At 42.5% G+C, this 25134-nt stretch overlaps 1 protein-coding gene across 3 annotated transcripts in view; it reads right to left on the bottom strand.

Moving 5' to 3' along the window:
- The window catches only part of MARCHF1 (membrane associated ring-CH-type finger 1), an 814327-nt gene that overhangs the window by 28986 nt on the left and 760207 nt on the right, over positions 1-25134 (bottom strand). The gene's annotated exons all lie outside the window — the stretch shown is intronic.

Here is a 25134-nt window from a genome sequence, read left to right as displayed (position 1 = left end):
TAATTTTTTGGTCAGGCTTGATGAATATGACTACACTGCCTTAATTCTTGTTGCTTTATTATATGTCTTTAAGTTAGATACTTAAGTTATTCCTTCAGATTTGTCTTTTTTTAAAAAAAAATCATTTGGCTATTCTAGCTCCTTTGCATTTCTATGTGAATTTTATATTTAGTTTGACAGCTTATTTTTTTTAAAGCCTGCTGGGATTTTTTTTTTTTTAATTGAGGTTGTGTTAAATCTATAACTCAGTTTGGGGTGGGAGAGGACTGACCACAATACTGAATCTATGAATACATGAATCATGTATCCCAATCTATGAATACATGAGATGTCTCTATTTATATAGGTCTTTAATTTCTCTTGCAATGTTGTGTTGGTTTTAGTGTACAGATCTTGTGCTTCTTTTGTCAGATTTATCCTGAGGTGTTTAATAATTTTAGTGCTCTTGCAAATGATGTGTTTTTTAAAAAAAATTCTAATGTAAAACTTGTTATTAGTATATAGAAATAGATTTGATTTTTATGTATTGATCTTGTATACCCTGGTTAATCTTGTTAAATTCACTTAGTAGTCAAATAGCTTTTCAGAGATTCCATCTGATTTTCTAGGTAGATAATCACGTCATTCGTGAACAAATACAGCTCAACTATGTTGCTTCTAATTTGAATTTTTTTCCCCTTGCTTTATTACCCCGGCTAGAATCTTCAGTACAATGCTGAATAAGTTTTATTTTTAAATAAAAAAGAGACATTATACTAACATACTTAATGAAAACAGTTTCTTAAATGTAACGCTATATCATGAATGTCACTGAATTTCACTTATAATGGCTGCATATATGCTATCACAGAGTTCAGCCGAAGTCTCTGCCACCAGCTCGCTATTAGAAATATTGGTTGTCTTTGGTTTAATATCTAAATACTTTTGCCTATCCCAAAGTCATACAGATTTTCTCCTATGGCTTCTTCTGGAAGTATTATTGTTTTAGGTTTTACATTTATTTGTTCGCTGTTACAGCTAAGACTGTGCCAAGAATTTGCATAGCAAAATATTGTGCACATCCATGATCACCTCATTAAGGTAAATTTTTAGAAATAAAATCTAATGGAGACATTGTATGACATATTTAAGACTTCTGGTACTGTCAAATTTGCCCTCTACGAAGATTATCTCACTATGAGCATGTTTTAAATGCCAGTTTAAGAGGATAAAATTGATACCAGGCTGTTTAAGTGTTCATATTTTGGATTGCTTTTAAGATGGAAAAGTGTGTGTGTATATTTCCTGAGCATTTGCATTTCATTTTGTATTGCTTTTCCCCATATTTTTTCCTATTGGTTGTTTATCTTCTTGATTTTTAAGAACTCTTATATGTTGATTTCCAGTAAACAAAAACAAAACAAAAAAACAAAACAAAAAACCATGTTCTTTGGTTCTCTGCTTCACCAAAGGCCACTGACTTGCTTACTGCTTCACAGGCAACATTTCAGAACACCTGGTCTCTCTTTCCCTCAATGTCGACTCTTTCTCACCTTCTGTAGATGTAGATTCTTCAATCCTCTGAAACCCAGCTGTGGAAAATGTTGCTCCACTGAAGTTTTTGGGTCTTGCCAACACTACTGGTGACCTCCTAATTTTATGTTTACTTTGAGTCTTGTCTGCAGCACCTGCCACTACCTGACTCTTTCAACTTAAGCCTTTGGTTTCCAGAGCGTCCCTCTTCGCTGGTCTCGTGCCCCTTTCTGGCTGCTGCTGGTCAGCCTTCTCCGCTGGCTCCTCTTACCCACTTGCCCCTACCTCTTGGTCCCCGAGGCTCCATATTCATCCACATTCTCATCACACCTTCTCACCCCTCAATGATTCATCTGAGCCTGAGGCTTCTACTACCAGGGACATCTGATGACTTCTACCCACATTTCTTTCTGAGTCTAGATTCAGTTACTCTCAGACTCACTCCTCTACTTGGCTGGCTCATAGGCATCTCAAGCTCATGTGTCCTAACTGGACTTCTTATGTTGTTTCCCCGGATTTGCTCATCTCTATGTATATTCTTCCCCAGTTAATAATTAAGCCCTTCATCCAATCGCTCAGGGCAGAAAGCTGAGAGGCATCATGGACTATTTCCTACACCTCATCTCTCAGCGTCAGCTCTGGTAGCTCAGTAACCAAATCCCCTCAAGTGCCTTCCTGTCCGTCCTCTCAGCTACTGCTTTAATTGAATCCATATTGTTTTCTAGATTGCATGCTGTGCTTGGCTCACCCACAAGGGCAATTCATCCTCCATACATCGCTGCAGAGTGATTTTTCAAAAGTACAAAGATACTAATTCATTATTTAGTACTCTTACTGTCTTGCCATGTCCTTCTCAGTAAAGTTGAAATTCTTTTGCAAAGCATTTGATCTAACCTGGCACTTGCTTTCTAAAGATTTTTTTTTTTTTAATTTATCTGAGAGAGAACAGGCACAGGGGGAGGGGCAGACGGAGGGAGAGACAACCTCTAACCGACTCCCCACTGAGTACGGAGACCGACACAGGGCTTGATCCCACAACCCCAAGATCACAACAGAGCTGAAGCCAAGAGGCAGAGGTTCGAGACTGAGCCACCCCGGCACCCCACCCTGGCACTTGTTTCCTGTTTAGCTTCATCTAATATCTGTCTTAACTATAGTATTAATAATTTTACATTGTTAATTTAATTCCCAGAACTTCTCTGTAATGGGCATCCTATTATTACTTCCATTGCAGAGGAGGATGGGAGGTTGAGAAACTTGCCTATGGTTATCTTACTTTCTGGCAAAGCCAGCTATCTTCAGTTTGAGAATTATTCATCCTGTGTGCATTTAAATGTATTATTTTCTTGCATAGACTATCCTCAACTCTTAATATCTCACTGGGAGGCATCTAGTCACCACTCATAACCAATTTCAAGTCCGTCCCTCCCTGGGAGGCATTTCCTAACAATCCAGGCAGACATCATCACTCCCTACTTTGAACCACAGAGGGCAGTGGAGGATGATGCTTAAAACCCCTGACTTGGACGACACTGATGTAAGACAGAAACCCAGCTCCACCAGGTAAAAACGGAGACCTTGGTTTATTTAACCTCTCGAAGCCTGAGTTTTCTCACTTGTGATGCTATGATAAGAACACCGATTTCATGATTTTCGGGAGGGTGAAATGAGCAAAGCATGCAGCACAGCACCTGGCACCAATACGCAACCAGGAAATTCAGGCTGATTATTGTGGCCATTAATATACTGCATTTAGGTAAAAAATATATACCTTTACCAAACTTAGTTAATGGTAACCCAAGAAGAAAATTTCCCTAGGATCTCAGTAATCTGATAATCTATGTATTTGCTAAAATATTTACATTTATATCTTATAATTTATTTAATTCACCACATTTCTCTCTCTGCTTTGACTGCTAATACTTTTGGAAGCAAATTACTGTCCCACGTGACTAGCATACGGGACCCATGGTGAGCATCCCCCTTGTTTGCCTTACGGTTTTACTTTACTCACTTCTTTTTCCTACAACCTCCTTCCTTAACCACTGGCTTTCCTTTTGGGCATGTATTTCTGCAAGCAGGCTCAAACCCTTTGTGCTACTAATTTGTGAAGGATATAACAGAAGAGGGCTGAGCTAGGTAACCTAAAAGGCTTTGTAGATTGACGTTTGAATGCCTCACCTGTCAAATCACAATAATGGAAAGAAAATAATGCCAATTCTTCAAGAGTGGATATGATAATTTGCACTATTTTATATGGATAAAATTCTTTAGCTCATTCAAATAAGAATGGCAGCTGAAAGGGGCTGAAGTATGTCTTATCTAATAAACGTGCAACGTGAAGATGCTCCAAGCCATTGAGACCCATATAGAAACTTCATTTAAAGCCACATATTTGCGTTCTGAAACTTTTGGGAATCATGAAATGAAACACGGCTACCTTGTACGCAGTCAGCTTTCCAACAAAAGTGTAAGGGGCAAGAGGCCTTATAAATGTTTGGAAAACTAGCTAGAGAGCCAGGCCAACAGTAGTGGATGAGTGATTAAGAACCACTTCTGATCACTCTGTGAGCTGAATGTAGACGGTGAGTTGAATCACCAAGGTGAGGCTAAAACGAAGTCTTTAAATTTTTATACCTTAGAAAGAATTTTAACCGGATGCAAAGATCCTTACTATCCTTTCATTGGGATTTTCTTTTAAGTCAACCACTCAAGCAGTCCAGATATCTGAGGGACACTTTCACCCGTGATGTCAGTCTCTGAGCTCCCACGTGATGCTGTCCCAGCTCCTCAGAGAGTTGTGGAGTTATCCCAGTTACACGGAAGAACTTTTAAAACGGGGCCTTGACTCAAAAAGGGAGAAAATATATAATAGGTGGGTGATAGTAACCTTGGGAAATACTTTGTCTTTTAAGTGATTTAATTTCACAAACCATGAAAAAGCTGTTGATTGCAATCAATTTACATAGAAATTAGTCAGAATGCGTCAACATTGTTCCTGGAGCTTCAAAAATGTGACTGCTTGCAGCAAACACCCTCACATCTCCTGGAAATGCAGAGATAGGACATAAATGCTATGGGATTATTTTAACTTTAACGCTTTAATACACACATTATCCTCAAGCCAGATTCTTCTACTGTAATGACACGATAGCTTATAAAAAATAGTCGTAGCTTGCGCATACAGAGGGTGTGTTTGACCCTGTGTGTTAGAAGAGATGATTATGAGTTAAGGTTTGCAACATTGGAAATGGTTTTCTAGAGGGGAGAAAACATGAAGTGGGTTGCCTTGACAACATGGGTTAGTTGCATCAAGAAATCCATGGCAATGCAAGACCTTCTGGTATTTCAAGATTGCAAACCATCCACCAAATTATGTTAAAAGAAAACTAATCTCACAGTAAGGCAGGGTTACCTGACCTGTGAAATACTAGTTCTCACTTTTTATCATGAACCTTGTTAAAAAACAGATGAAAAATCTAGGTGGGCAATACATTCAGGAAAAGCAGGACAAAAGCAGCAGGGACAAGTGTCTTATTCAAGAGCCTGCCCCTGCTTCTCTACACCACCACGCCCGCCACGGAAGTCCAGGAGCTCCTGCATATTCTCGGAAAGCCCATCCTGCTGAGAAAAATGCATCTTGCCCTGACCCTGCTGACTTCCCCCGCAGCCTCCCACAAAGCTTCTCCAGGAGGAATATCACCTGCCATATTCCAGATTCTTAAATAATGAGCGTAATGCAGATTACCACAGCACAGCTAGTTAGTAGTTGAATAGAAAACAAAACCTGTTAACATCCGTGCCCTTTAGTCCAATTATCTTGGCAGGGCTGAGGGGAGATTTATCTGTAAACCGTCAGGCTTCCAAGACAAAGCCTGTTTTTAAAAAATCTACGTTATTGAACAAGCTTTTCCTTCCCCCACCAAGTACCACTTTGCGGCACCGTTCTAAGTACACAATTTTGATTCTCTGCTTCTAAAAAGTCACCATGAGGCAGTTTTGAACGAGGAGTTTAGATTTTCCTTTCATAAATGAGTTTCTGTTTAGGGGTAAGCAGAGCTTTGCCTTTCTTTGGCATCAACTGCAATATGAGTCTCGTTTTCAGTAGGTTCCATGCTGTGATGCATCTGACATTAGCAGAGATGGGCCCTGAGTGCAGGGGACATACCAGGTGGCTGGGCTGCCCTTCCCTCTTGTGTTTCCTGGCTTTAAGATCATGGCAGGAAATTGGGACCTGGGAGACACTTATTAGAAGCAGAGGAACTGCCTCTGTAATAGCTAAGTTGAGAAGCACTGGCCCGAGCTCCCATGAGCTTGGATAGTGTAAGTGGGCAGGCAGGGACAGCGCCAACATACGCCAGGCCAAGGGAACCTCGCACGATGTGCCGCTGAGCATGAAGGCTAAGGACAAAGAAAGGCTTTGTTCCAAGCTGCGTGCATTTTCTTTCTCCAGTGTAACCGACAGGAAGCCTAGTAGATGAGCCCATCACTTACACCAAACAGTGTGACTTGTGAGGCTCTGTGTCTCTTGGAGGCAAACCCGATACTCCAAACCTATGAATAATTTAAAGGATGCGAGAGGATGCATGGACACATTGCTGCCATGTGTATCTTTAGAAGTGACAACTGTACAGACACAGCATCAGCAATGGCTCACTGACTCGATACCAGGTGGAAAACTGAGCGTATTACTTGGGAAGTGTGCCAAAGACGTAGTCATGGACAGCCTCTGATTCAATCCCGAAGATCAGGCTTTCTCGATCAAAATGAGAATATCAAGAATCCAAGCTAATGCTAAGCTGCAACCTGCCTTCTTAGCCGCGTCCTTTAACCTTATCGATTGACAAGGAAATCTCTAACCTTCCATGTAAACACTTAAGGAACCCCAGGAAAACAGGAATTTTACCCAAGAAGACGGAACTCATCTTTCTCTGGTAATTTCATTTTTCATGATAAGTGGGCCATCTGGCCTTTGATTCACTTAGTGTGATCACACATGGGTCAGTCTCACATGGCAATTTGGGTGACATATGTGAGTCTATCTTCTGGTTGCACTGAAGAAAACCTCTCTATTTTAGAGAATCAAGGAAGACATATCTAAATAAAACCTGCAGTTGGTGGAAAGCAACAAACACTGCACAGAAGGAAATCTTCCATTCTGGTCCTTATTTTACACAAATGTGTAATTTTGAGTAAGATGCTTAATAATCTTTGGGTCTTGTGCTTTCTTCCTTATAAAATAAAATGTTACGTTTGGTGGTTGCCAATCTTTCTTCTGTAGAGGCCAAAGATTTTTTTTATGGTTTCAGAAACTGTCAGAGATTAAAGGGGAATGAAGAACAGGAAGGTGTCTAGGCACCCCCTTTATTTCTTTTCTCACTAGTCTGATCGGAGTATTTTGGCTTTTACCTTTTTTGCTATTTGGTCTTTTATCTAACATTTTAAAATTAACTTTTTCAATTTTGGAATAATTACAGATTTACCGTTTTCCCTAATGTTCACACCTTATATTACCATGACACATTTGTCAAACAAAGAAACCAACATTAGGTACATTAATTTTAACTAAACTCCAGACTTTATTAGGATTTTACCAGTTTGCCCACTATTTCCTTTTAAATTTTAGTTAGAAATTGTTCCCTGATGAACGTTGAGACTTTTTTTTTTTTTTTTTTTAAGATTCTACTTATTGATTCATGAGAGACATAGACAGAGAGGCAGAGACACAGGCAGAGGGAGAAGGAGGCTTCTCACGGGGAGGCTGATGCAGGACTCGATCCCTAGATCCGGGATCACGCCCTGAGCTGAAGGCAGACGCTCAACCACTGAGCCCCCCCAGGTATCCCTGAGACTATCTTGCAAAGAGTTTTTGAAAATACGGGAGATATATAAAAGATAGTCCAACCTACTTGGGACTTTCTTTCTGATACCATCAGAATGATCGAAAGTTCTGAGTCAGGAATAATTTTCTCCTTATATGAGTACACGCTAAAGGACCATGGTTCTAATTGGCATCACCTGGGAGCTGGTGAGGACCACAAAATTCATGCCCCACCTGAGGCCTACTGAGTCATCAAAACTTGATTCATATTTTGAGATTTATTTCCATAAATAAGGAAATGTTCATTTTAAAGACTACACAGAATTTCGTTTTACGACAATCTCCCACTCTACGCGTCTGCACCCTACTTTACCGTCATCTAGAGACAGTCACTGAAAATATGCTGGGTGATGCTTCTGGTATTTACCGCCATCATTTTATGTAATACGCTTCTGCTGCTATTGACAACTCATTGATACTGCACATCATCTTTTGATGTGTTATTTTTATTATTGGTGATTGAATGCTGCCCAGAGCCCTCCTCAGTCACATTCATACTCCTAGGGTATCTGGATGGCTATTTTGGTTATATCAATATAAGAAATCATATTATATCTATGGAAAATGGTGTTCATTAAGATGTCAAGTATTACCCTGGAGGAGTGTTTTTCAAAGGGTCATCAGTGGGTTCTTTCAAGGGACCATTTCAAGTGTCAAAACTATTGAAGAATAATTCTTAATGGTTTGTGAAAGGTCAGATTTTTCCAGAAGGTACATGATGTATGGTATCACAACGGACTGAATCCAGCAGGTATGGGATTTCAGTTGTCTTCTATTAGGCTAGACATTTGATAGCTCTACAAAATGAAAACCAATGCGACTCTTCTCATCAAACATTTTTGTGTTTTGGAAAATATAATTTTTCATAAAAATAGTCTTAACCTTAACACACAAATATTTCTTGTTACTTTTAAATGATTTCATAAGTACACAGGAAACATTTCTCAGTTTCAGTTTCTAATATGGTAAATATTGATGAGTATAACCCACAGAAGCCAAAGCTGTTTGGTGTCTTCAATCATTTGTAGGAGGGTGAAAGAGTCTTGAGGCCAAAAAGTTTGAGGATTGCTGCTCTAGAGTAAGAATTCACTTAATCAATACATTTCTGTTGCATTTTAAAGATAACTCCCTTTCAACTCTTTGCTTAGGATGTACCTACCTGATGTTTTATATTCTTCATTGCATCTATCCAAAGCCCTTCAATTTTATTTCTCAAGCAAATCAGATATACTATCAAATAGATTTTTTTCTGGGGACCTCTAACCGTGAAACTTCTATTTTATTCTTCATTCTGAGCTAGTAACTGCCTTGGTCTCCTTTTCCCCCTCCTCCTCTCTTCCTCTGAACCGTTCCCATGGGTGATTGCTTTCAAGTACTTAGAAATGGTTGGTGCACAACTTTTGTCCTGGAAGTTCCTTTGCTCCCCTGCTATGTTGCTTCCTATGCTTCTCTAACCCTCATGTTTTTCTGTATCAAGTCCCTTATTTTGCTCAAGCACCTCCTTGAAAAGTTACCTAAGAGGGTATGGGATGCGAATTTTGAGAATCCTTGTATTGCCTGAAAATCTTTATTCTATTCTTATGTTTTATAGGTATTTTTGCTTAGTATTGAGGTTGTGGTTGAATATTTCTTTAGAATATTCAAATTCTTACTGCACCATCTCTTAAACGTGTTGAGAAAACCACCATGATTACAATGGAATTCATAAGAAGCCCTTTGAAAGCTTCTAGAATTTGCCATTTAAAAAAAAATTCTTTGTATTCTTTAGCTAAGTCTTTATTCATTTGTGCTGGATAACCATGTCTTTATTTTTTGAGAAGCTTTCTTGTATTATTTCTTTGATAATTTTCTTTGCCTTATTTTTTATTCTAAGTATCTGGGTATTTTCTTAATCTAATTCTGGACTACTTATATTAAGACTTAAAAAAATTTGTTTTACTACTTTTTGCCCTTTTATTTTAGTTTCTGAAATACTCAGACATCTTGTTTTTTCAAGTATTTCACTGAATGCTTTTTATTAGGTACTTGACTTCTAAGGGATTTTTTTAAAGGGATTTCTTAAAATCTACTTTTTCATTTTTTCTAAATTGATGGGAGCTTGAAACATAAATATGCAATTTAACCAATTAAGCTTTCTTTGTCAAGTTCTAATACCAATACGATGGCAATTTCCTAAAGAATACTAAAAACTCACTCTTTCCCTCCCCGCTAGAAGTGTTTAAATATCACTTGGGTTGTATGTTATAAGTTTCCAGCCCTGAAATCTTCTCATTTCCACAAAAAACTAAATGTTTTAAAGGCCATAAATGATGGCCCATGAAGAGCAAGACTTGTTCATTTGTCATGACTTTGGTTGGGGTGTCTCTTTGTTTCTGTTTTTGTTTTTTTTAGATTTGATTGATCGACTGATTGCACGAGTGGGGGGGAGGAGCAGAGGGACAGGGAGAGAGAATCTGAAGCAGACTCTGTGCTGAACGTGGAGCCCCATGCGGGCTCAAACCCATGACCCCAAGATCATGACTTGAGCCGAACTCAAGAGTCGAATGGTTAACCGACTGAGCTACCCCAAAACCCCAGTTGGGGTGTCTCTTTGAACTAAACTCAAGGGGGTAAACTGGGAGCTTAATTTCTGCTATTTCCTCAAAGCCACAGGATCACTGTCTGTGATTCAGAAATCTGGGTGAAGAGCTACTCAAAGGAAAGACAGAAGATGTGGGCCATGAGAAAAGGTGGGGGTACTATTTTTTTGTACAGATTAATCCCTAAGCTTGGCCCTTTTCACTTAAGTCTCCCCATTAAAAGTGTTTGGAAATACCTTCCTCATGATCAGGCTATCGGATCACAGACCTTCCTCAGGAGCTGTGTGGCTGAGTCAGAAAGACCAAGGATCACGTCAGCCAGCCCCTCGTAGCCAGGGCACCTTCAGGAATGATCTAGGCTGTGGGATCATTTTCTCCAGCTGAGGCTTACAGTTGCACAGACTGGTCTACGGATGTCACCGGGAATAGTGGTTTAAGGAAGATGGGGGCACCAGTTTGAGGTTGTTCAGGGCCAGAAGGCTTAGGTGAATCAGGTACATAGGCTTTGGGATTCCAGGACCTACAGGACATGTGTCTGCAGCAGCTGTGGGTTGGAGGCCTTCCCCTCAGTCACTGAAATGGCACGGTTTGGTGCCCTTGGCTACAGCAGTTGCTGGGTTTTACTGCTGCTTCTTCCATCTGACATCGCAGTTCTTGAGCTGACCATTACTACTGGCTTGTCAAGATTGAGGGTTGAAGTCACACACCCAACCTGTGTACACGGTCCTTTGGAACACATGTCCCAAAACTCTAAGCTGTCCCAGGGTAGACGGTGTGTATCCAAAAAGCAACTTTGGCTTTGCTGACATGAGATGGTTCTGTCCTATTTCTATGAGTGCCATAGTTCAGTCAGCTGGGGCTCTCCTGAGTCGCGCTGCACTGTCTCAGTTTACTCGGTAAACTTTTAGCCTTTTTACCTCTTTCATAATTTTGAATAAAAAAAAATTGCATTAAAAAAGGAGGTCTACTGCTTTATACAGTTTCAAAGACTAGTTGTAATCTCAAAAGATATTTTTAACTTGGAAATTCTGGGACCATAGAAAATATGGTGAAGTTGAAAATAAAGTCATTTAAAATTTAGGGCCCCTGGGTGGCTCAGTCAGTTAAGCATCTGCCCTCGGCTCAGGTCATGGTCTCAGGGTCCTGGATGGAGCCCCACATGCAGCATGTGGCAGGCTCCCTGCTCAGCAGGGAGTCTGCTTTCCCCTCTCCCTCAGCCACTCCCCCTGCTTGTTCTCTCTTTTTCATTAACAAATGAAAATATTGTTTAAAAAAATAGGGATCCCTGGGTGACTTAGTGGTTAAGTGTCTGCTTTGGCCCAGGGTGTGATCCTGGAGTCCCGGGATCGAGTCCCACGTTGGGCTGCCTGCATGGAGCCTGCTTCTCCCTCTGCCTGTGTCTCTGCCTCTCTCTCTTTCTGTGTCTCTCATGAATAAATAAAATCTAAAAATCAATCAATCAATCAAAATAAAAAAATAAAATTTACATTTAGGGATAGTTAACATTTATTCTCATCATGTTGCAGACACACTGCTAAATGCTTTACACGTACCATCTTAGTCAGACCTCGTAACAACCACGCGTGGGGGGACCTGTTTTTCTTATCTCCGCTTAGCACAAGAGGAGACGCAGGCATGGAAAAATTCAGTCATTTGCTACAGTGACCACGATCGAGGACCCAGACCCCGGCAGGCTGGCTCCAGAGCTCAAGTTCTGCATCAGCACATTAGTCAGACAGTGTCAATAACTGAACTACTGGATTATTTTGTATAAGAAGTCTTTGAAAGAAATATTTCTTTTTTTTTAAAAAAAGCATTGTTGTTATTTTTAAACATTTTAATTATTTGACAGGGAGAGAGAAAGCACAAGCTGGGGGAGCAGTAGGCAGAGGGAGAGGGAGAAAGATGCTCCCTGCTGAGCAGAGAGCCCGACATGGGGCTCGATCCCAGGACCCTGAGATCGTGACCTGAGCCGAAGGCAGACACTTAACTGCCTGAGCCACCCAGGCGCCCCTAAAAGAAATATTTCAACGAACCTGTACAGTGATTAATTACCATATCTGCTGCTCATATGCAAATGGCCTCCTGGTACACGGAGCACACCCTTTAGGAGGTAAGCGCAAAACAAATTTCGTTCAAATATGCCAGGCGTGGCTGATTGTTCTAACATTTTTTATGAACTCCTGAAAAGCTTGGGCGTGCTGATGTTTCCCTGCCTTAATTCTGCTTTCTTTATTCATCTGCTTGGCAAACTCCTTATAGGTAGACTTGCAAACTGACAGCACCTGACCCTTACCGGATGGCATCCTTTCGAAATGACTGGGCTACCAACCAACACAGGTACCCCTAATAATTCGATGCCTGGTTGAAAACGTGCATGCTGCTCTTCTGTTGGCCTCACAGTGAATTCAGTCCTAACTATTTATTTAGGGAGACTGGAAAGGTGAACTTGCCACCGTGTGGCTAACGGAGAGCCGGGGGAGGTCACATCACTTTGTAGGAATTCACCGTTCACGAAGTACTTTTACTTCCACCATTTTACTCCTCAGTATAATCCTGAAAAGTTGGCAAAGAAGGTATGATTGCCCTCCTTCCACCTTCCGTTTTCCCGATAGATCCTATTTCAGGACACAGGACTCCCCTAAAGCCACCGAGCGACTTGGCCGGGGGTTTGACTGCAGCCGCTCCCGACAGGCAATCTAGGCCCCCCCCATTGCGATGGGCATTTCGGTGCAGCAGAGATCACAGACTCTTGGTCTGTGGGCTGATCCCAGACCTGCTTTGCTTTGCCCGAATGGTTTTCAGGTCCGAATCGGTTATTGCTATGCTTTAAAATTTAGAAGAGATACATTAAATCTGGAATTTGGACTTCATCTGACAAAGTAGTTGATTTGGCAACAAGCCACTGGGGATGAGTAGTTACTACTTCGTTTAGGGTAAGCGCATCTATTTGGAAGGCCACAGGCTTCACTGTGCCTCATCTTACCCCCCGGACGGCCCTTGTTTGCCATTTATCATCATAAAATCCGACGGCTTCCTTCCTGGAGATAGCCTGTTTCCTGGTGTAGAGGAAATTATCTGTGGGACTGAGCGGCCTTCCACAGACACTTGGCAATTCTCAGCCAGTGTGGACAGGCTTGTCTTCACGTATCTTCCTAGCTCTGATTCCTGACATCCGCTTGGCAACCCTCTCATCTTAATTTTCTTTATTAAACGGTTCCCCTGATGGGCCAGTGGGACAGTGGTGAAATTAAGAATCTTTTCACCTAGAAAGAATTGTCTCCCATACCATTTTGAGGTCCACTTCAAAGTATTACAAGTAACTCATTTTCAAACTCCTCGCCTTCATCCTTACCCCACAAGAATGTATATATTCTCCAAGATCCAAACGTTTTGCTTGTTCATCACTATAATCTTAGTGTCGGGGACGGTGACGGGCACATCATAGGGACTCAGTACATAAATAGCTGGCGACTGAACGAATGAAGCGGGAGAAGTGAATCGGAACTGGGCATTACTGGAACCTCTCCGTGTGGTCCTCCCGACACGGTTGGCCATTGGGATGATCTTATATATAAAGAGCCCAACGGAAGATTATCAGTGTCTCTTCCTAGACGCTGAAAAGATCCAGCTTAAACGTTTGTTAGCTTTGTTTACTGATAAAAATACTCCATTGCAATTTCACTTCTGTGTTGAACTAGCTCTGCATTTACAGAAACCCTAGCTTTCAAGAAAATATAGTTATCCTTTCTTAGACCCGACTAAGCTAATTTGCTTAGACCTGCGATCACCTGGTTTTCTATACTGTGCCAAGGAGAAAAGGGCTTTCGGCCCAGCCTGTCTTTTTTCTTAGGGTCAGAAATGTTCCATGTATTTCATTTCCTGTTTACAGCTTATAGAAATAAAAATACTTTGTATATTGAAAAAAAAAAAAAAAAAAGAAATGCTCCATGTACGTCTCAGGGCTTCAGAACAGCTTTGCTGCCAAGCATCACCTGAATCTAATTTACTTTAACCTTTAACCACCTGCTTACAGCTCATAAGAGAGAACGAAGGGTGGCCTCCGTCCAGCTTCTGCTCACCTCTCAGGACGCCTCCTCATCCTCAGCTGTCCTCCGACTCCCTTCTCCTGTTTCTTTCCTCCTCTTTCCTCCTCTTTCTTCCCCACCCCCCACCCTCCTTTCATCATGCCTTTTCATGGTTTTCTTTTTCAAATGTACAATCTATCTTGTTTTCTCACCATGATTTGCTCTGAAGGGCAATAAGCAAGATCAAGGCAGCGCATATGTGACCCCTCTTAGGACTCGGACCTTAGACTTCGTGTGACTCAGCACCGAGTGCTGTGCGACTGTCAGATGGGCAGTTAGTTAGGTTTTAGGGGGCCTGGCGGCCGGCCAACGGGTGGTCATGGCCAGCTATGGGGAAGGCTGGGGATCGGGCCTGGCAACCCTCCAAAAACAAAGCCACAAGAAGCCAGATCAAACCAGACAGGCTCAAGACAAAGAAGACAGGAGACTCTGGCCAAGCGAGGGAGAAAGGGCATGAAGACCTGCTCCCAAGACGCCTCCTCCCCAGGCAATAACCATTCCCCGCCCAGTTGACATCTGTCAGTAAGAGAGACCCAAACCTGGAGTGAAGCTCTGCCTTGAGCTCACCCACTCTCGCATCTCCAGAGCCTTCTTTAAGAAACATCCTGTGTCTGGTCTCTCCCTGAATTCTTTACAGCGATGAAACGATGAGACCGAGAGCCTCCAGGGAAACGCGGGGCTGGGCAGGGCAGAGGAGGCCGCAGGGCCTCAGGGCTCCCCAGGCCACCGGGGCAACATCAGCTGAGCTGCTGTGGATGTGACGAATTCTCTCTACATCTCTTTGACTTTTTCCTTCTGAATGCTTAAATTTCAATTAAATATGAAGTTTCTTTCTTTCCTTTTAAATAAGTCGATTTCTCACTTTGCTTTTCATGAAACCACAGAATTTTAGGTTAGAAGAAACTTAAGAGAGAAACTCATCCAGTCCTCGTCCTGCAGATGGAGAAACTGAGGCAAGGCTCAGCAGCAGAATCAAAATTAAAAATTAAAATCTCACCTTCTGATTCTTACTTAGCCCAGCGCTATTTTTTTTTCACTGTTTTGAACTGTTTGTTCTTTTTAACTTAGCTGTTTCCCTTTTATTTCAGTGAAAAAAGGGAATTTCAAAGTAGTTATCATCCCTGGATTTTTGGGTTTTCTGTGTTTTGGGTTTTCTGTTAGGGTTCACTCTTTTTTTTTTTTTTTCTTTGCTTCATGTTTCCCTGTGGAGGGACCTCGGTTAGAATAACAAAGCTTGCCTGTCTCTGCTCATCAGTTACTTCTCTACCAGAGGAAATGGGAAAAAGAACTGAGTATGGACTGCCCAGCCCCTCTGCCTCCCTTCGGGCTATGCCCACCGTTTCTATATTCCATGCGGTCCATTCCCCAGGGCAGGCTCTGCTATCCCCGTGGCGGCCGGGGAAGTTGGCCTAATTGGGGTGAAACATTCATATGCAAGATAATAGCACGAGGTTGATGAAGCAGTGGGTGGCTTCGCTGCTAAAAGAAGAGGAGTTACTTGACGGTAGAGAAAAAGAGAATTGGAAGGCAGCTGGCTTGTGAGAGATGAGGTCTCTTCGGAGTGAAATCTGTCAGGCATCTATCTTATTAAATGGTGATAATATCGCACAAGCATGTTGAGGCCTGGACCACAGGGCCAGACACCATCATTCCGGGTAGATCATGTCAAAGTCTTCCTCATTTTTCTCTCACTTGTCAGTGTGAAGGGAGAGCAACTTCATTTGGCCTAAAATATCTACTTTTGAAAAAAAAAAGTCTATATTTCCTTGTGCCTTAATTCCAAAAAAATCAACCAAAAGTCTACGAGAAAATTTTTCTTATTTTATGCCAGGATTTGAGAAACTGGATAAATGAATTAAGAAATAATCCCAGCTGAGAGAGAGAGAAATCTTTAGCTGGAGGAAAATTTAAATATGGAAGTAATTTAAAACTCAATTGTTATGCCATCTTAAGAAAACTTAAAATGAAACACAAATACAACTTTTTTTTTTCTCATTAAAAAATACCTTAGTCATAAGATGGTGCTTTGGGGGAATCCTGTAACTGTGTGTGTGTGTGTGTGCGCGTGTGTCTACGCACACATAGACATGCATATGCTTCTGCACGTTCTAATCGGATGCTCTTATGATTACCATATGGATCATTGCAATATTGATTCCCTCATTTCAACCACAGTTTATGTTTCAAATATCAAAATACAAAGTATATAAGAAGAAGTTCCATTTCATGTGTCCCTTGTCCTTGTCAGATAAAAAGGTATTTCCACAAGGATGGAACTGTATCCTCTTTAAAGACTCCAATATCAAATGTAATGAAAGTTAAGTGTTTCTTTTTCATATCTGGAATGGTAACACAAGGTGACATTCTTAACCAAGCAAGGGAGGTTGTGTTCTTCAAGCAATAACTTTCAAAGAGAGAAACAGAAGTGAAGTAAGGTATAATTGGAACTTCTAATAAGGAAGTGCTGCAGAGAAATGTTCCAGCCAGCAACGATTATTCGGGAGATGGTTAAGGCTCCTTTGCGACACCCTCTGTCAAATCTTGTTCTGTGTTCCCAGTTTTCTGTGCCCAGCGTCCTGGGTCTCCAATGGCTACGTAGCACCTCCTTGACTTGCCTAGGTTACGTGAAGCACAGAGAGCAAGGGGAGAGTCATTCCGCTACGTATTTGCAGAGACTCACGAACAGGAATCCTTAATATGGACAGTGTCACGGGTAAAGACCAAACATCTGATGGTTTGCTCTCTTTGAACTACCTTTACCAGTCCCTCTGCACTTACAGAAAGTTCTTGATCCCCACACAGCCATCCCCACACTGCCAGGCCTTTCAAATTTATTACAAAATAGTGTAAGTAATTCACCCTTTCCCGTCCTTCCTGCATGGAGGCACTCTGGGAGCGGGGTTGTTGTGGCTGTTGTTTTCTATCCGGTTCACTGCTGGGCACAGCCGGCCCATTGTAGGTAATACAGTGAGTTGAGTGAACGAGTGAACGGGTCAGACTGGAGCTTTCTTAGAACAATGATGCAGAACACAGCTCGTCACGGGCTGGAGTTCATATCGGCCTAGAGGGAGGGCTGTGCTTATGGGTGGAAGTTCACAAACCAATAAGCTTTTCTGCTCCCTAGGGAAGAATATTTCCATTTTGAACAAACTATTCTATAATAAGGATCCCGGTCCATTAGTCTTCTTGTTTTTTAAATTTTAAAAACTAACCAGGGCACCTGGGTGGCTCACAGTTGAGGGTCTGCCTTTGGCCCAGGGCGTGACGCCAAGGTCCCGGGATCGAGTCCCGCGTCGGGCTCCCTGCATGGAGCCTGCTTCTCCCTCTGCCTGTGTCTGCCTCTCTCTCTCTCTCTCTCTGTGTGTCTCTCATGAATAAATAAATAAAATCTTAAAAGAAGAAGACTAATCAACTACTAGTATTCTATCAAAAGGCAAAAGGATGAGGCCACAGGAGAAATCTCAAGTATCTATTAGAAAATAAAGCACGAGACCCTTGTATTTCCCATCTCCTAATCGTCTGACATAAGACATGCTGGCACTGCTCTCTACTTCCATTTAATATTATTTTGATCAGATTACCGACTGTAATTCTGAGGGCCTGGTAGAGGCCACTTGAGGCAACAGGCTCGAGCGACAGAGACTTGGGCAGAGAAGGGCCCACAGTGACTGCCCAGCTGATGCCAGCTGCTCGGTAAGCAATTGGCACTGAAAGAGCCCTCGACCCTGGCTGGCCAGCGACAAGCAGCACAGGCCCTGGGATTAACCAAAGAGAGAAAATTTCCTGTATCCCCACAGTCCCTCGCTGTGCCCCCTAACTGTGCCCCCCATGGCCTCCCAGCCTCTCCTCTCCGGGCCCTGAGCCCTCGCAGTGTATTCAGTAGATGTCTCTCTCCTGCTCTGCCTCCGTGGATCCCTTGGCCACCTGCCCTGCTGTCCCCATGGGGGGGGGGGACAGTTTCTTGCCATGTGCTATGGCAAGAAAACAAATACAAAACACACACACGCACACACGTGCACACACACACACAAACCAAACAAAAGGGTTTTAGTCGAAAAGCGAATGCTCCAATTGAGCTGAAATGCTTTCCTTTTAATTGTATTTCTATTATTTTGTGGCTCACTTACCCCTTCCCGTCCCACGGTTACCAGCTAAGTAGCCTGTTGGGCTCTTCTTCTCGTTGAAAGAAGCAGTGAGAAGTAGGGGAAGTGTTGGCTGCAGACACCACCACCACCGGATAGAGAAACTTGCGAAAAGCTTACTAGGTTTATTAGGAAAGTGTGATTTTTGAAAACAAAATAATTTTCTGCGAGTGTCGGGAATCACAGAGACTGCACTCGGGACTCGTGTTATCCCGGAACCGAAACACAGCAAGAGGACAGAGCTAACATGCATCGCAGATGACGAGTGTGGATGTTTTTCGAGGTATGGAGAAAGCTGTATCTAGCCCCACACCAGGGCAGGGATTTTCATCGCCTCCAAGCTTACAGATTTCTGAAGAAATGAAACAGTACAGCTACTCCCCCCAGACTAGGCTCTGATGATAGGAAAATAGCCTGGAGACATCAACACTGTATTTGCTGAGGGCTTTTTTTAAAAAATCATGTAATTCGAAATAAAACTGAGAATTAAGAAGGATGCCAAGGAGAGGACCAAGCATTCTGGAATGATGCCAAAATGCTCGTCCTCCCTACAAACTCTTGCCAATGATCAAGGGAGAATGTTGCAGAAGTTCATCTAGAACCGGGCCTTTCATAGACTCTATTTTGTAACTCTTGATTTTTTTTTTAAGATTTTATTTATTTATTCATGAGAGACGCAGAGAGAGAGGCAGAGACACAGGCAGAGGGAGAAGCAGGCTCCATGCAGGGAGGACTCGATCCCAGGACCCCAGGATGACACCCTGGGCCCAAGGCAGATGCTCCCCCAGCTGAGCCACCTGGGCATCCCGTAACTCTTGATTTTTGTTGTTGTTGATTGAATCAGAAAAGCAGTAGCTATGTCAAATATTGAGCGAGGGCCACCGAACGAACAGAGACCCGGCCGCAGATTCTGACAGCGGGAAGGATGAAAACAACAAAATCCGATAAAAGGGGCAAGAGAGCAGATTTGCCACCCGGAAATACGCCTCTTTGGCATACTGATTATTTTGACCTGGTTATTTTAAAAACACAGCAGAACCGGAAAAGCTCTAAAAAATCCAACAAGTTACTCTCTTGTAAGAGGCCCTTACATTCAGAAGGAGAACCTCCACCTGCAGGGATGTCTCCGTGCGGTCCCTGGAGAGGCCCCCTCCAGGGCTCCTCCCAGTGCAGAGGCAACTACTTAAATCTACTTAACACCCTTGCCCTCGCCCTGGCAACCTCCCCTGGCTGGCCTCCTTGCCCCAGGAGACTTCTTTTGTCTTTAGCTGAAGATGGTTTTTAAGGTGATGGCTTTGCCCATTTCAGCGAGTTACTTGGGTTTCCTGGGTCTGTCCCCTGTATAGTGTTAATCTGTCTGCTACCGATTGAATCATCAGGCCAGCCAAAGGACCTAAAACGGAAGAGGGGAAAGCTTTTCTCTGCCCCTACCAAGGGCTTTCAAAAGACAGCAGGTTGGCAGATGCAGAACGATGTGAATATTAATAAAAGAAAATCTTGTTTAAAAGCAGGCCGGAAGGGGGTAGTTCTCAGTCCCTACTACTACCGGCGTCAACTGCAGATCCAACAGGAAGAACGGAATCTTGCAAGTGAAACCACTTTAGCTACTTTAGATCTCAGCGGGAGGAAGACAGGCCTGGGCCCTCCCTTCCCACCCACAGGAGCTCAGCCAATGAGAGACGGTCGCAAATCAGCCAACGAGAAGGCACCATAGTTTGAACAGGTTTACTCCAAGGGACTCTCTTCTTTATAATAACCTCCCAACTCCCCCCTTTCACCTGTAGAACAGCATTCCTCTCCTCAGTTCTCTGGACTGGTCTATGGTTTTGCCGTAGCTTGCTTGACCCAAACTGCGATTCTCTGCTATCCCTGCTGAAACTCATTTTTGCTGCTTAAATAACTGACACTCGTATTTCTAAAGTCAACAAAGACCAGCAGTTTTCTATGCGTTTCAAGCTATCCAGCCAGTTAATGTCTCTCAACTTGCAAAATGAGCGATGGGGACATGACGACGTAACTATTAAGAAAACACGTTGGGTTAAAACATCCATGTTTAAGAAGAAAGATTTTGGAAGAATTTTTATTTTAGAAAGATTTATTTTGAAAGATTTCCATTACAAGTGGTCTAAATAAGACCTGAAGTCTTGATGATAAAAGAGAGAGACTACGGCCACTTAGGGCAGGTGGCACAGCACAATGAGGGCAAGTTCTAGCATCAGGGAGCCCTGGGGTGTGTGTTACTAAGCGAGTCTGATATTGTGTCTCATCTTCCTCATCTGTAAAATAAGCTTCCTGTGTAATGAAGATAAAAGTCAATCAACATATTCTAAATATCTGGCACATAGTAGAAATTCAGTATGTGGCGGTGGTGTTAGTAAAACTCCAAATTCTCCATAATGGAGAAGCATTTCGGATTTTCTTATGTACCGCGAGGCAGCATTATTCCAATGGGATACCTAGAAGGCCCCAGCTAGGAATCTGGCCACGTTCTCTGACCTGTCCAGTTTTAAGACCAAGACCTCCAGATTAGTGGAGAATCAAAAATGCCCTTTGGGCAGTTGGCCTGCTATGGTAACTTGCACTGGCTCTTGTGAAAGAAAAATGTTCCATCAAATTAGGGGGAAAGGAAGGAATTAGCATAGTATTTGTCAAATACAGTTCTTTCTTTCTTTTTTTTTTTTTTTTTTTAAGATTTTATTTATCCATGAGGACACAGAGATAAAGGCAGAGAGACAGGTAGAGGGAGAGGCAGGCTCCATGCAGGGAGCCTGACGTGGGACTCGATCCCTGAACTGGGATCATGCCCTGAGCCAAAGGCAGACGCTCAACCGCTGAGCCACCTGGGCGTCTCTCTCTCTCTCTCTCTCTCTCTTTTTAAGTAGATATTTCAAGTAATGCATTGGAAGTCATTATGGTGGAAATGCAGAAATATCAAAATGACTATTCCTTTTTATTTGGCATAATAAATTCACACAGAACTTACGCTTTATGAACTCTCCAATATTCAACTGTTTTGATCTACAAAAATGACAAGTGCCTACGGTTCCATCTAATCAGTACTAAAGCCAAGGTAATTGATTCACGGCCTCACTTAAAAATGGGACAGGGGACAAAAGGATGCATACGGTTGAATATTTTGTATTATGTATTTGTCGCATGGCTTGCATAGGAGAAACTATATAAAGAAATAATTTAGGGGAGAACATAAAGCTGTCGGTACCACTTGCTGTCCTCATAAGCTCAGCTTCATAGCCAGCAGCCAGTCTCTCCCGTTCAGACTCAAATCTGAACCTCATGCAATTCTCCAGCTTCAGAACAGGAGAAAATTTTATTGTATGCATTTCCAAACTGCACTGCTTTGTATATTTTTATCTTTTTGACTTTTCCGGGCCCTGAGAATTATTTCTGAACTTGGGTCACTCATGGGGCTTTTATTGAGTGTTTTTATTTTTTTTAAAAAATGTATTTATTCATTTGAGAGAGAGAGAGATAGCACGAGCTGGGAGGAAAGAGAGAGGCAGGCTCCCCACTGAGCAGCGAGCCCCACGAGGGGCTGGATCCCGAACCGTGAGGCCAAGGCCGGTGCGTAACCTACTGAGCCACCCAGGCAGCCCTATGGAGTGTTAGAAAAGTAGGTGAGCTGCTGACTTGAAGATGATGCAAATTACTTTTTTTAAAATTTTTTCAAAGAAGCCTTTGATTTTATTTAGACTTTAAAGATTTTTCTTCTAGAGACATTAGGATACTTTGATGAATTTGCTAACTGGAGATTTTGGTGTCGTAATAGTAGCAATTAATGAAGTAACGTTTTGCTGATCTCTTTAGGGATTATTAAACCCTGAGTTCGTCAGACTGTGAGGATTTGCACCTTTCCACTTTAAGAAGCCATCTCATCGAAACAGGATCTCCTGGCTCTATTGGCAAATGGTAGAAACTCAGAATCATTAGCTAAACTAATTGTTTCATTTGGTCTTTAGAACGTTATAAACTGTAATGGAATTACTGAGTCGAGAGCAATTAATGGGATGTGCTTCGTATATGCTCTAAGCAGGGCTAAACCTGTTATTTGTAAACACCAATTAAAAACGATCAAAAGAAAACTGTTGATGAATCTTCGTGCCATCAAAATAAACCATCTCGAACACTTTACAAACGCCTCATATCTGTAGAGCTCACATCACTCCAGAATGTGCAGCCACTTCGGATGCTGCCATTTAAACATTATGCCAATGCCCCATCGTTTTCAAGGAGAAAGTACGAGTTTGGAATACCTTTTCTAGGTTTTTAAAACATATAAATGATGGAGCCAGGGAAAGAATGGATGTTTCTCATATCCAGGACTCACATGTTTGACCAGGAGTTGAAAATTCAGATCCCTGCACGACAGCAACAGAGGCATTCAGACGAGTGGGGACGGCACAGACTCTCCGGGGCAGGGACGAGGGAGGGCTGAGAAATGGGAGCACTGGAAAGCCAATGGCCTTTTAGAGGCTTTAGCCACCACTCAGCTCCACGTAGCTCCCCCTTGGATGTTGTCTTATGGGAATGCGGTTCCAGAAGAGCCAGATACTGTGATTTTCAAACAAATACAGATAAGTGGAATTTTACATGAAATAGCTACACATCTAAAAGTTGGCAACTGCTTCAAATTTTAAGCCCTGTGGGTCAAATAAAACACATCTATGGGCTGTCAGGAAGCAACCTCTGGATTAGGTTCGAACATCCTCTGTAGGTACCTAAATGCTATTAACAATGGCGCACGTTGAGATGTTGTCTTTCACCAATATTTATGACGCAGGAAATGTTTTCTTAAGAAGAAAGCAGGGTATTTCATTAATCGGTAGCTCGTAGGTGCCCGCTGGGTTGCCACAACATATTCATTATTAAGAGGATTTGAAAAGATAGAAGTATTCACTGCCTTTCTCTGGTTTATAAATAGGTTAGTTGAGAAGAAAGGGGTCTCGTAACGGGGTTGGAAATTATTGGGAACGGGATGCTAAGAAAGGATCGTAGGTGTGTAGAAGGGATGACTCCACAGAAGCTGAAGGTAGACTCAGGCGTTTCAAGGTCCATATAGCATCATGTACTGTTTATTATACAAGAATGGGGGTAGGGATAGACAGGACGGAGAAGAGAAAATCTGAGTATTTTGTGGTCCCAGATTGTTGCTCACAAATTGAAATGTTACTTTTGACAAAGTTGAAATGAGCATTTTATATAGACGGAAGTTGAAAAAAAAAAACCCATGGAAAAATATACAGACGCTATGAAACAATTTGTAGTTCTCCGGGGGGCAGGAAGACAAATTTACAGAATCAAAGAGCACAACGTGTCATTTAGCTACTCCAGACACCACGCAGCATCTGTTCAGTGGACGAAGCAAAGGGCAAAGGGCAAGGGTCCAGTTCTGTCTCTGGCATTGATTGCTCTGGGACCTGGAGGAACAGTGTCACCTTTTGTCACTCAAGTTACACCATATGCTAAGAAAAGACCATGCGTAGCCCAAAGGCCTTTCCAACATCAATTCTGACCTCCATAAACCATGTGCCCATTTAAAAATCAAGGCTGTGCAAAAGCGAGGAATGCTATTCTCCATGATTTACAGAAGTTATGAAGACTTCCAATGGCCGGCAACCAACCAGATTCCTGCTGGAATATTCTTGTTTGCTTGACCCCTCTCCTCATCCTGGAGCTCATCATGCTTATATCTAAGCCATGTTCTTCTCATCCATTTTTTGCTTTGCATTTAATTTAAATGAAAAAGCAGCTCTAGGCAGAATCATTATTTAAACTGCAGTCTCCGTACTCTCCTTTGGAAATGGAAGCATCCAGAATACGTAAGGCTGCAGTTAGGTCGAAAGGTAAGCTGCGCGGTACAACCCGGGGCCCAGCTCTAAGGCACGGATTACATCAAGTTCATGGTCTTCATTGTGTCCTTCACAAGTCGCCCTTTGCTAGTTTTGAGGGAGATGCTAACTATATTGGACTCATATTCTTTTTTATTTTATTTTATTTATTTATTCATGAGAGACACAGAGGGAGAGAGAGAGGCAGAGACCCAGGCAGAGGGAGAAGCAGGCTCCATGCAGGGAGCCTGACGTGGGACTCGATCCCGAGTGTCTAGGATCAGGCCCTGGGCTGAAGGTGGTGCTGAACTGCTGAGCCACCCAGGGATCCCCTGGACTCATATTCTTACTTTCATGCTTTAGAGCAATGTAAATGAGGAATTTGAAGATTAAGTTTGTAAATAAAAATATACTTTTCGGGGATCCTTGGGGGCCTCAGCGGTTTGGTGCCTGCCTTCGGCCCAGGGCGTGATCCTGGAGACCCGGGATTGAGTCCCACGTCGGGCTCCCCGCAGGGAGCCTGCTTCTCCCTCTGCCTGTGTCTCTGCCTCTCTCTCTCTCTCTCTCTGTCTCTAATGAATAAATAAAATCTTTAAATAAATACTTTTCTTTCTCTTTATAGCTTGATACACAAGATGGAAAATAACACTTGGTCTATCTACTCCAGTCACGCATGACCTATCACACCAAATTCCCAAATCGAGGCAAACCCAACAGAGTTCATGTTATGGAAGAAGACGTTCTCTTTTATTACCTCATATCCCGATTCTCAGGAAATTAGATGAGTTCATATTATTTAAAGTAAAATCCACTGGCCTACCCTTCCAGGGACTTGACCCCGGTCGGTCCAATGCTCTCACCATCCCCATCAATTCAATTACATCAAATTACAAGTATATTTGTGCTCTATACTATGTAGAGATGCACATACCAGCACATACCCCCCCCACACACACACCCTCTTTTTGATTTTGCAGAATGACATAACAATCAGGGGCCCTCGAACATAAAACAAGGATGAAGGATGGTTTGCAAGCCCTCTGCTCTCCTGCATACTGAGCCCAACACGAGACCCCTACGCCCGCC

Source organism: Vulpes lagopus, chromosome 23 (genome assembly GCF_018345385.1).
Source record: "Vulpes lagopus strain Blue_001 chromosome 23, ASM1834538v1, whole genome shotgun sequence".
NCBI lineage: Eukaryota > Metazoa > Chordata > Mammalia > Carnivora > Canidae > Vulpes > Vulpes lagopus.
Note: the sequence above shows the minus strand (reverse complement) of the source record. Positions and strands in the feature narration are given on the sequence as shown.